General features: G+C 33.6%; 1 protein-coding gene across 2 annotated transcripts in view; it reads right to left on the reverse strand.

The window, feature by feature from the left end:
* The window catches only part of LOC127882370 (N-acetylated-alpha-linked acidic dipeptidase 2-like), a 99077-nt gene that overhangs the window by 70221 nt on the left and 15056 nt on the right, over positions 1 to 13800 (reverse strand). Inside the window, exon 1 of one of the 2 annotated variants that reach the window (XM_052430970.1) lies at positions 3498 to 4026. The exons of the other annotated variant lie outside the window; for it this stretch is intronic. The gene's annotated coding sequence lies outside the window, so the exon portion shown is untranslated. Of the gene's footprint in view, positions 1 to 3497; positions 4027 to 13800 lie in introns of those variants that run through there. 2 annotated transcript variants of the gene reach the window in all.

Raw genomic sequence — 13800 nt, forward strand, 5'->3', positions numbered from 1 at the left:
TTGTGTTTTAAATAAGGGTAATGATTAGTTCGGTGTGTGCCATTAGTAGCACCTAATTATTAATTTTGCAGGCAATAATGTTAAAAATGTCTCATTATAGGTGTCAAATTTAAACATGGCATCCTATAAGTGTGCTTGAAGTTAGCTATTTTATTTTTCGCATAGTTTCAACCATGTACAAAAAACCTCTGTGGCAGAAATTCATGTGACGAAATGGACAAGACTGACTTCAGATTATTAAGAACACTTCCAGGTCTACTTTAGTAGAAAAGAATAATTTCATTCATTTGCTATGCGTTCATACATTTGTTGCGTGGTATGAATACACTATATTATAATAGAATGATGTAAGGACACACGACATTGATAATGCTTGAATCATGTCTTGTTAAACCACAAAATTATTCTTTGCAGGAACAATGTAATTTGTAGTAAGCCTTTCTTAACACCGACTTCTGGGACTTACTGTCACCAGTAACTGTCTATGGATTCTGCGAAGACGATATGAAGCATACAGAAACCTTCACGTCCAAGATGTATTGTTAATCGTTACAACTCTATTGAGATGGGTCTCTGACAGACCATGATATACATAAATTGTTACCAACACTCGGGGGCACTGTCACCGGTTAAAACTTGTTATTAAACAGAAACGCGTAGTTTAAAAAATCAGAAAAGAACAGATAGTTTATCTACGACTTATCGTGTAATTGCGATTTAAACACAATATTCAATAGTTTTAATTGAGGCAGAAATTGCACCAAATGGCATGGTATTATTTATCTAATCAAGGCAAGACACCGCGGCACATACCACCGAAGATACGTTCGGCTTAAGCATTTGACTGTATTACAACACAATTGTGTCTACAAGTAATTTGTGGCTATTGTTATGACATTGATAAAACCTAAACATGGTATTAAGAACAGGAACGTTGTGCAAAACGATCACTTAAAGTCTCTTTAACGCTCAAAATCAACGAAAATGTCGTAAAGTATGTCGTAAAATAAAGTTAACACCTAAACAATTAGTGTTCCTTATAGCAATAGGCACAAGTTCAACGCTAGATGTGGTATGATTACATAGATTTTTGAAGAAACAAAATGCTCGTTTTTATTTATTTGTGACCACAATAAATTCCATGTTAATTTCTTGCGAATTGATCTATTGATACGACACACGCACACTTTAATGGTACCATGTTAAAACCATAATAAAAACGAGCATTTTGTATCCACAAACATCTATTTTACCAGACCACACCTGGCGTTGAAATTTCGACAATGTCCATAAGGAACAATGATGTTTAATTGTTGAGCTTTATTTTACGAAATATTGTACTAAATTTTCGTTGATTTTGAGTAGTAATGTTACTTTAATCATTATTAATGACTTAAGTATATCAACACGTTTATTTGATTGGTAAGGAAATAATTATATAACATGCTCATTATTATTGTTCAACTCAAAGTATCATAATATTTATACCAGATTATACAATATTTACTGTATATGCAATGCTGATAAAACCTGTTTAATGGTATATGATGTCGTAATAAGATGTGTAATATGTAAGTTAAAATTCCAAGGCTCGTTGTTCAGATTTTCTTAGCCTCGCAAAATAAACTTCGCTTTATTCGGCACCGACCTAGTATTCTCTATCTGCACTTCACGAATATGGAATATGTCAGCTGTATGTTTTTCTGAATAAGACGCGCTTTCGTATGCATTTAGAGTTCACGCAGAGTCACAAACGTTGTGGTGTTCCGAAATCAAAGAACCTTATACCATTAGCAAAAGCAGTTATAACTTTGTTTAATTTCGTTTTTTCTCCAGCTTTTCTTTAATGTATTATAATTAGGTAATGTGACAAACGTAAGGTATCCATCGTTAATAATTATATTATGGCATGTTTCCGATTATACCGGTCCCGACGAGATCGAGCCATCGGGTTTCGACTGTATAAGGTTATCAGTATTTTTATATGAACAAATCATAGCTATATATTAAATATTTATAATCGGATCCTATACCTCAATCCAATAAAGTCACAATGATACTTTTCGTATTACAATGTGTTACACTGATGATTTAACCTATACAAAAAACGTGCATTTAAAATATGTGAACGCTTACGATTGTATCACATAATCTTCTTACTACTTGCCAAATGAGATTTTAAAAGTATCGAGTATTTATAAATTGCGTTTTAAATCTATATGTATCAGATATTAAGCTGTATCACCGAGCAAGCACAGTTTTGATTCGTTGTATTAGGTATTTGGGTTTTGTTTTCTTAACGCAACCGTCACAAAACTAACTAAATGTAGACTTATGGATCAATAGGTAAATAAATCTCATACATAAGACGACTACTTAATGCAAACCGTTTGAAAAGCAGAAAGTTAATTGATTAGATAAAGGCTGCACATTACGAGACGTTTTGTAAAGTAGTGAAAGTTAATAGCAAATTTAAATTATCAAAATTGAAAGAGAACATGTCGCATCATTAAGTAATGTTTAAATATATCAATGGATTAATATTGGACTTAACAAGATAATGCAAAGTGGCACCTCTTTATTGAGTATTCGTTTATTACCATGGTTGGGATCGATACTACTGTAAAGAATAAAATAAACTCTTTATTTAATGACACATATTGGTAAAAGGTTTAAAGATTGCTTCAGAGAATAAGGAATTTGAACACGACTTGTACATATGTGTAACGAAAGCAATCAATTATGCCATCAATATCCATATATTCTGTTCCGCTCTGACTAGATAGTTCGTATGTGACAATTAGAGGATAAAACTTCAATAGAACAAAACATTATAAAGTCAATATAGCTGCATAGACCGAATTCATATATCACGTTATCGTTCATCAAACAAATCATAAAATAGTTTGATAAAATGAAGACATTGAACAAAATGACAGGATATTAATCATTTTGTCATATAGTCAATTCACAAATATAGATTAATTCGAGAAATTACGGAATGTATAAAAAAAAAACAACGCCCCGCTTCAGCATGTCGTTGCAGATTACGGTGTTTATTTTGGTTAGCAATTATTTAGCACGATTTCAGAAACAGCATGTCTTCCTCTGATAAGCACTGATAATAGAAACAAAGCGTTTTCTTTTCACCTAATAAAGCAATTAGTAAACAACAAGAAACAAGTTATTGCACTAGTAATGAAATTTAGTCTTAATGCATTCGATAACGGAAACATTAAATATTAGATCTTGCGGACTGGCCGATCAAAACATTTTGAATATACCATCAGATATATAAGTGTCCATTGCTTTTCTTTGTCGAAAAACGAAACCGTTTGTGTAAGAAATATTTTTTATTTTAATTTTATTCATCAATGCGTCTTAATATATACGTTTTTGATGCTGTCCAAATAAATAAGTTAATAAATTTATCACTTATATAACCTGCTCGCAGTAGTTATATGAATACAATAAATCAGCAAAATATTTACACGTACCTTATAATTGAACGATCTTCTTATTGTTTCCTTACAACCATTAGTACAAGGTTTCGCATCACTAATAGTTTCGCTCTTGACTCATATGCAGCACCGTAAACTGTTTGTTATTATAATAATAGACTCGCTTAAGTACAGATTCCTATTGAAGTGTTGCTTTCTTTAACAAGTCTGCGTATTCCTTCACAATCATACAACACAGCATTTAATTCATATTATTGACTACTCACTGCAAGTTCATTATAGAAATGCGAATATATTATTTATTGCAAATCTTTCATAACTACATTGTGTCTGATAATACACTGTTTTAAGTCTTCAACTGACTTTAATTCATATTACTACAAATTTCACCGGTGAAGATTTATTTCGCATGTATTTTAATCCGTTTTCAGCGGTTAACAAATAGCCTTATTTACACCTGTCCAGTCAAATCGGATTGTAAATCAATCCTTATTTACAAATTACGCTTTGAAGGTGCATTCATCCGATATAAAGCAATATCAAACGATGAACGCAGACATGCCTCGATGTCTCGCTGTATTGGATTTTCTATTTCGGACTACGGTTTATGCTTTCTTTAACCGAAGACCGACTAATTCGCTCGTATATGTAAGTAAACAGTAGGATCAATAAACACATAAAGGGATCTTTAAACACTGGTTGATATAGGGCGTGGATATGTGTTTACCGTCAGAAAAAATAGAAAGTTGACTGCACAGAGTATTGCTGGAAGATATGATATGTTCTTGTATTGTTTTGTTTTGAGTTTTTGAACAACCTTTTTAAAGTATGGTAAAATGAATCAAATGTTTGAATTTAATATTACACAACTATCATTACCGACATAGAACAATGAAACAACGCTTGATCATCTTAATAAAGTGAACATAAATTAAGTAATCAACACATTAAGTTGATATTACGGATAATTTAATACAGTTCATTAATATTGCGCTTCTTCTTTTCCTCGATCGCCGCTATACTTGGAGTCCAGAGTCAAGAAGGAAACGGTCTATCTTCCGTTGAGCCTCTACCTGTCCGTACAGTTCCTCCTGCAGCATCACAGGCTCGGGCCATGCATTTTCTCTCACTGTTTTGCGGTTTCTGCACACATGACGAATAAGTTCAGCCGTTTGATCGGCTTCTCCACAGCAGGACTTTGGAGTCGACACAAGGTGGAATCTCTTCTTAATGGGCTGGTTAAATATGTTGTGCCATGTTCGCAGGTGATCGCAGCTTTCCTTGAGCTGTATAGTTCTGAACGGGAACTTTATGATTGTTATGATTTCTTTTAGGTGACTTTTTATCCAAATTGGTCTTCTGCTAACCGTTTGTTGATTCTTAATTTGCCTAAACGCGTATTTTTGTGTGTTTTTCACACCATGCTATATAAAGCTATACACTAATGTAATAAGCACAAAACGTTTTAATACTTTAGTGATTCATTGATTTCATAGCACACCAAATGGTCGCTATGTAAGATGTGATACTTAAATGCTTGTATTGCACATGCGGTACAAGTTGTATACAAAAATATTGCCGTTAAATCGAATGGATCAATCATCCTACAATCGGCGTATGTCACACGCATGCGTTTTAATCAAATAGTTTAAGTAACACGCGTGTTCAATTATGATTCAAACGTACAAAAAATGTGTGTGCTTCATTGATGAATGATCTCAACCCAGGTATGTAGACGATGACTGGACCAAACAGATTCTCCATCAATGTTTGTCAATCGTGGATCGAATGAACAATCATTTGCCACGAAAATCAGAGCTGATATGTACTGTGGTAGGACACGTCGGATATCTTCAAAGGCGATTGTTTGGATTAACAGTTAACTATACGATATTATTGGTTACAATATACCGTATTAAAAATATGGCGGTTTACTATGTTGTTTTATATGAAAAAAGTTCAAGCAACTGATTAAAATCGGTTTACATGCCTTTATCCGATCTTAAAATGCAGTAATAATCTAAATTAAAGGTGACAACATTCATCAGATGATATATAACTTTATTGTCCGAGTAGTCAAAACATAAAGAGATTTGTTGCAACGGGAAAGTCTGTCGACTGAGTGGTTATTCACTAATTTACGATTTAGTCGAACAGATATAAAGCCTGTACAGAAATAATGTTAATGCAAATAATTATAGAGAGTGCCAGCTTCTGTCGTCAATTGTGTTTATTCGAAAGAACATGTAATTTCGGTGTCTTCTTTATTCACAGCCCAGCATTTCAATAAATCAATAGGGACTATTTTGGGGAAGCATAATTAGAATTAGATTGGTACACATGTGTTACAGGTCGCCCTTTTGAATCGGAAATATAAATAACATCTCAAGATCTTCAAGTAGCTATGATGGTATGGGCTAATTCAATATTGGTAAAATATTTCTGTCTGGTAATCTAATAAAATTTAATGGAAGCTCAATGATATTGGCAAAATCTCGTATTTGACAAATACTCAAATAGCGAATCGTTTAACATTTCTATTACTAAATATTGCGCTGCTGATTTATATTGTAATAAATGTCTTATTTGCCATATTTGTAACGAGAAACAAAGTATAGTGATAAAGAAAAGGGCGTTCATTTGTATAAATAGAATCAAACGAGTAGCCATCAAACAAATAGTGCGTATTGGTAAAATATCTGAACATGTTAAAATACTGATCAACATTTGAAAATAGAGTGGGAATAATGTAAAGTTTATTTAAATAGAGTATATATTCGTTTTTATTTAGTAAGGAAGCCTTCAAATAACAAACAAGATATTGTGTCACCATAAACTAAAAAAAGCTTTTCGTGACAAAGTAAAAAACGGCAACAATAACAACAAGCAATTATCAAATGCACTCAGAACATGCAGCAATGCGAACAAGTCTTTTTGTAAATGTGTTACATATGAGGGAATAGTTCAGTATACTTAGAAATTCTTACACTCGAACTATTCTCCATCCTAAAATCACCAAGACTCTTATTTTTGGCTATTTCTAAACTTCATAGAAATGTTCAAGTAGAACGTTTTTCAAGCTTTAGAGAAACATTCTAAAACAGATGGCAAACGTAATTTACCAAAAACACTTAAGACATTTTGCAGCAAATAAAAAATCAAAGTATGCAGTTTGATTTAAACATATTTTACACCACTTTAATGATACTATACTCAAATAGAAATAAAACGGTAATTTTGCGTACAAAATACTGCAATTGAATATTTAAATCATTACAAACCAGGGCTTTGTCTTCAATAATGCGAAAAGTTACAACCGAATTTGTTTATTACCTGTTTATTGTTGTTCACTTCAGGGCAGTAAATCATTAAATAAATGTGCATTGATTTTGTTAATTGGTGTAACTGTTATATTTACGAATGTTCTCAACATTTTCGATGCAATATTGTTAATATAATCTCTAAACACTGATTAATTCGAATTATAAAACACAAAAACCTATGATAATATAATGTTATTAGATATCATCGATATATGCCTTATATATGCGCTGTATCAGCTCAGTTAAAAAAACGTTGTTTGCTATTATGACTTAAGTGAAAACAACAATTGGTAAGAATCAAGTAATGTCCGATTTAGATTTGGAATTAAAATATAAATCATACGTAAGACTAAATATGCACATAGGGAAGCGTGATGTACACCATTTGAAACTTACACTCTAATTTGTGTAACAAATGACTGACGTTTTAATTTACAAACAGCAAATGCGCATTCATGGTAGGTTTCTTAAACATAATGTATGTCGATCTAATTTCTGCAAATTCGCCATTACTTTATGGTTCATTATATTGGCTACAAAATATAAGCTTTAAAAGACAAGTACGACAGTGATGTCCGCCTAAGCACTAAAAAGATCATTGAATGAAAATGTCATCCTACTTAAGCCGCTTTAACATCTGTAAATATGGTTTCTGTTTGTACAATTTAGTTTGTGTTAAATTCAATGCATTCCACATCATCCATGTGTCTCAGGGATTATCTTAATATGGATGTAGATGCACACGAATTCATGTTAATGCGTATACTAATATTATCCATTCGAAAACAAAGAACCAGTTTCAAAATGGTGATGTTAATGTTAATTCATACTTGAATTTAGCAATTTCTACTCATCCATGTATTGGCACAATATATTAAGAGAAATGCCTACCGTGTCTGAACTTTTCCGATCTAGTAAGAAGATTGGATATAAGTTATCAATATTGCTTTTATCATGTCTGTCTGTACCATAAAATCTCTCGACACACACCACATTCAATTTGCAGTATGTCTTTCTAAAACCCAATAGGGGACATACCGTCACCAGCGGCCGTCTAGGAATATAACGGATAAGATATGATACATAGAGAAATCCAACAATCACAAGATGGATTCCACACAGTTTAGTCCATTGATATGGTTCAGTGAAAGACCATGCTTTACACTAAATTTTGAGCTACGGACGCAAACTCACCGTTAATCATATATTATTTATATACCACTAATTTGTAAAATGAACTAAATAAATACGAAATACATCCGCAGCGCTGTGTTATATACCGGGCTTGCTCCTAAGTTCGTGGGCACTATACCCACGAAATTGTGGATCATTTCGTGTGCAAGTTGTGACATGCTCATCTTTATTTTATCGTACTGATGCTTGTATTTGAAGCTAAATTCATGCTAATGGGGGAATAAATTAAGGTCATAAATCATTTTATACATTACAATATCAAAAGCGTAAAATCATCAATTATTAATGCCAAAATAAAACGAAATATATTTGCTTAATAAAATATACTGATACTACAAATCAATTCGAGAGTTATCATAACCGTTTAACTTCAGTATTGAGACAGTTTTGGATTACAGGGCTAAACAATAAACTTTAAACGAGGAGTTTGTATGCAAACGCCGTGTTGAATACGCAACATTCGACATATTTGAAGCATTGTTCTACGACAATAATACCGCCTCGTTTTTCGACACTACGAAGTAATCCATATCTATATATATATATGTAAATCCACATAATCTTATGTTGTTTGGAATGTGGGTGAAAACCTGTAATTATTCCACAGACGATTAAAGCGTGCGCACGACCTCACAGACTATGAAATAATCATGATTAAGTCAGAGGACTCGGTTGAAAGCAGTTGCATTCGAGGAAATTATTACTAGTCAATGCTACGTACCGTGTGGACATATTAATTTTATAATGTTCATACTGACAAAGTTGTGTATTCACGTTTGCATGTTTACGTTTGAACACATGCGGTATATATTTTTAAAACAAAAACCAAGCTTGCATATGAATTGTTCGTTTTTTTAATGCCGCATACAATATCATGTTTCAATTGTTAAAACTGTTGTTGAATATTCTCATATTAATGTTTCTTTTGTTACATATCCTCAACATCAAAAATCAACATCAAAACCGTGTTATTATTACAGGCACGAATTGACCGGGGGGGGGGGGCACGTGCCCCCCCCCCCCCCCCAGCGGCTGAAGACAAAAAAAATATTTGTGTGTGTTTGTGAAACCAACTTGGCCAGATGTTCTGATTTCCCCGATTTCCGACAAAGGAAGTGCCTCCCCTTCTTGCTTTTTATCTTAACAACCTTACCGTCTACTATCCACAGGGGGCACCTTTCAGACGTTAACACTCAATTATCACCGTAGCAAAAACTCTTTGCGGCCGTAGATTTAAAGCGTCTAGATAACAGTGAGCGTCTGTCGTTTACATTCAATAAGCGTCTGGTTGATCTTTAACGTTGTTTTCAAGGCAAGTATACCAATTAACAGTGTATTGTCATAACCATGGGGACGTTATATATGGAGACGTTTCTTGCGGTATATAATACAGCGTTTCACAACATTGTCTTCATCACAATGAAGCGAAAGGCAACAACGCTGGATCGATTTTTTGGTCCATCCTAAAAACCAAAAAACACAGAGACAGACTCGGAGCCAAAGTTTTTTTAGCCTAAGGTGAGAATTTATTAAAAAAATGATTTGGTATTATAATCCGTTAATTGCGTTAAGTTTATTCAGTTTGTTAAATGTTTAACTCTAAAATATTGCAATGAAAGAACAAAAAGATTGAGTTTAAATTTATTAACAACTTTCTTTATACTGATAGTATGATAAATAAGACAATTCAATTAAATATGCATGACACCAGTCTGGAGTACTAGTTAGATGACCTCCCTTCACCAGGAACACTTCAGGCAGACATTGAGTGCTGGAGGTGTAAGTGGGTAAATGATCCCAACCCCCCTTTAACATTAAGTGCTGCATTAAAAGCATGCAATAGACAGATTTTCTCAAACATTTATACGATATTAAAAATTGCAGCAACATTTCCAGTGACAAGCTGTGAATGCGAAAGGAGCATTTCAACGTTAGGGAATGTGAAAACAAGCTGTCGTTCAACAATGGGGGAGGAAAGACTCACTGGTCTGTGTCTGATGTCAGTGCACAGGGACATTGATGTGAATGTTAGTGACATTGTCAAGCAATTTGCAAGGCAGAATCCAAGAAAAATGAAACTGCCTTGTATTTTGCAGTCTGATTTAAGCAATGAAGACAATAACTTTTCTTAACTTAAAGAGAGTGATAGCTTGTACATTTTCCTGATGACAGTTTGAAAATTGTGTTTTTTTTGTTTGTTTAAGTTTAAAGTTTAAGTTTATTCTGTCTTTGATTCAAGGCCACCGGCCCATAACAAAATGCATATATACAGACTTGAATATAAGCATATATGTACATACATTAATAATTGTTATCTGACAGAGTCGGAACAAAAAATAAAAAATAAACAGTTTTATATATAACTAAACAATGGTTCAAATGCAAACAAAGTGGTTACATAGTTGACATACTACGAAGGGTGTACTTGATCATAAGTATTACTTATCTTCAGTATATTAATACTATCTTCTCATTATATTATTTATCAGCTTACAAACAGCTAAAATTTCATAATTTCTTCCAGAGTTTAGTAAATTGTAAAATCTACCAACTGTAAAATGATTAGGTTGTATATTAGGCAAATAGAATGAGCGTATATCTGAGTACTTTTTACAGTCAAATAAAACATGGTGCTCATCCTCAACAACAGCGATATTGTGGTTTAAACAGTATGTACAAAACCGCTCAGTTCTTGATATACCAAAGTGTCTTCCTGTTTCAATTGCAAATTTGTGACTAGAACATCGAAACTTGGCATAGCTTTTCCGAAGAGAAAAAGGCAAGTCCATTAATACATATTTTTCAGTCTCTAATAAAGATTTAAAATGTTTATAGTGATCACATCTAGGAGAAGAGTCAATATGATTTCTCCAGTCTTGTTTAAGGCAATCTGATACTCTAAGCCTAAAACAATGAATACAACTATCAATGTCTCCGATGTCTTGAGAAAGCCAAACAAGTCCAAAACCGTACTTACAAAGGATTATTCTTACTTCTGATGCCCATGTATGCCTACCTACTGAGTCAAGATCATATAACATAATATAGGTTTGTTTAGGATACCTATTTGAACTCATTTGGAGTATTCTACACCAGTATTTGATAAAACGACTTACATAATCAACATAAAGAGGTAATCTACCACATTCACCTAAGACCATATCTGTGTTTGTCGAGCGTGAAATACCAAGAAACAATTTACAATAGTGCGTTTGAACACGTTCAATTATAGGCGAAAATTTAAAACCCCATATCTCTGAACCATAGAGTAGAATAGGTTTAACCATAGAATCAAACAATTTAAAACACTCATGAAAATGAAAATATCCATATTGTTTTTGATAATTTCTAATACAGACTATAGACTTTGTTGCTTGACATGCAAGTTTTCTTTGCGATCGCGACCATGACAATTTAGGAGTAAAAATTAGACCCATATATTTGTAAAATGAGGCTATATTAATAGGGCTTGTTCCATAATTCCACTGTTCTATGCATTTAACTGGTCCACCATTTCTGAAGACAACAATTTCAGTTTTGCCAATATTCAGAGCCATCCAAGAATTTTCACAAAATGTCTTCATCACATTAATTTGTCGTTGTAAATTGATGACTGTATCGGCAGGATTAGCAACGTCATCTGCGTACATAAGAGTTAATATTTCAGGGATGTCTTTAGTTACAAATATGCCGTTTGTACATGTGTTCCTGAGAAGTGTATTAAGGTCATCAATAAAGAGAATGAACAGCAACGGGCTGCTTATATCACCTTGACGGGTACCTTTAAGACATGGAAAGCTCGCTGTTAAACCACCATTAGTTTTCACAGATGCCCTCATATTAGAGTACATAGATCTCAAAGCAATGAGGAATTTTCCATTAATGTCCTTATTCTTGAGACACGCGAAGAGTTTATTGTGAAGTAAATTATCAAAAGCCTTAGAAAAATCCACATATAATACATATATTCGACCACGCTTTTTTGTTAAATATTTTTGAATAATACCATTAAGGGTGAATAGATTGTCTATCGTTGAATAACCCTTACGAAAACTAGCCTGGGATTCGTCTATCTTATCGTTTGCTTCCGCCCACGTGTAAAGCCTAGCATTTAATACAGAGGAATAAACCTTACATACTATATTTATAAGGGATATACCGCGATAAATGTTGGGATCAGAGCGAGATCCTGACTTATGGAGTGGACAAATAACACTATCTGCCCAGTCATCAGGGAAAATGCCCGCTTTGAAAATATTATTAAACATTATAGTCATAATTGGGACAGTAATATCTTTACTTGATTTTACAAATTGGGATAGAATCATATCAGGCCCTGGAGATTTACCAACTTTAAGCTTATTAATAGCATGTAGTACCTCAGCTTCAGTTATATCGCGGTCAAGTATTGGATCGCTAGGTGCAGCGAACAGATCATTAATATCGACAGTATCATCTGAAGTTACAGGGGCTTCAAATAAATTGGAGAAATGGTCATGCCATTGCTCTTCTGAAATAGGGCATCTAGAACTCGCGTTGCTTGGGGATCTAGAATGACGTAAGATATTCCAAAATTCTTGTGGATTATTTCTAGAACTCACTAATTTATCTCTATTACGTCGTTGATATGCGAGTTTAAGACTAAGTGCATATGATTTAAATTCACGTTTTGATTGTTTATATAATGTTAGATCTAAATTGTCGTTGCTGATCCTAAACTGCCTTAATAAACGTTGTTTAGTAGATTTTAGAGTGTCACAGAGTCCGCCCCACCACGGAGGTTGTGACTGGATATACCGAAAAGAACGATTTACGAGCATTCCGCATTCAGAGGCGCTAGATATGTAAATATTTGTAAGCATATTAACAGCACTATTTATATTATGTGTGTTCATTTGCAGAATAATACTGGCATATATTAAATTCAATTTTAATGAGACTAGCTCAACAAACCTGATTGCTTTACTGTCATCCCACCTTTAATATTTATGACTTTGATTTTGTATGTTTATATGTTCTATTTTATCGTATGACAAATTATAATTCTCGGAGAGGGTCAACGACAATTTACAATTAATTGGAAAATGATCAGAATCATCTCTATCTAGAATGCTGAATGCTTTAACAAAGCTAAACAGATCAGAGGAGATAATAATATAGTCGACAACAGAAGCACCATTGCCGGCTGTACATGTATAATTGCCTACAAGGTCATTAAACAATCTACCATTAACAATATGGACATCAAGCAAACAGCAAAGATCAGTAAGACTTGTACCATAATTATTGTGTTTTGTATCCTTGTTATTCCTATGCATTGAAAAATCATTCCCATTATATGAGACATTACCAAATATATGTCGAAGATTATCATCAGGAACAAAATCTAAATAAATTTGTTTGTATTTGTTACTTGTTGAACAATTGAATGCCAATCACAATTGGAAATACAAAAATTAACATTATTTATACACAGCATTATCTTTTACTTCTTTATGTTGAAAGCACCATTATAAAGTATAAAAATAGTCTTTATTTTGCTCAGGAAATAACCCCAAAACGCACCACAGACGATCTAGGAACCAAACATTTTCAGGGGGAGCAAGCCCCCGGACCCCCCTAGATGTGCGCAACAAATCTTGTGCCCCCCCAACGGGGGCCTCTCTGGATCCGGCCCTGTATTAAATGAGTATTGTAATGAATAAGGAATGCCTTTGCCTACTCTCCAAACGACTACAGCCATGCTTTGCTAGTGGATAATAATAACATCAGGTATTTCCCCAGACGGTTTAAGCAAAGCGGGCCCGCGGTGCCTGAACTTC

This window comes from Dreissena polymorpha, chromosome 5 (genome assembly GCF_020536995.1).
Source record: "Dreissena polymorpha isolate Duluth1 chromosome 5, UMN_Dpol_1.0, whole genome shotgun sequence".
Lineage (NCBI taxonomy): Eukaryota > Metazoa > Mollusca > Bivalvia > Myida > Dreissenidae > Dreissena > Dreissena polymorpha.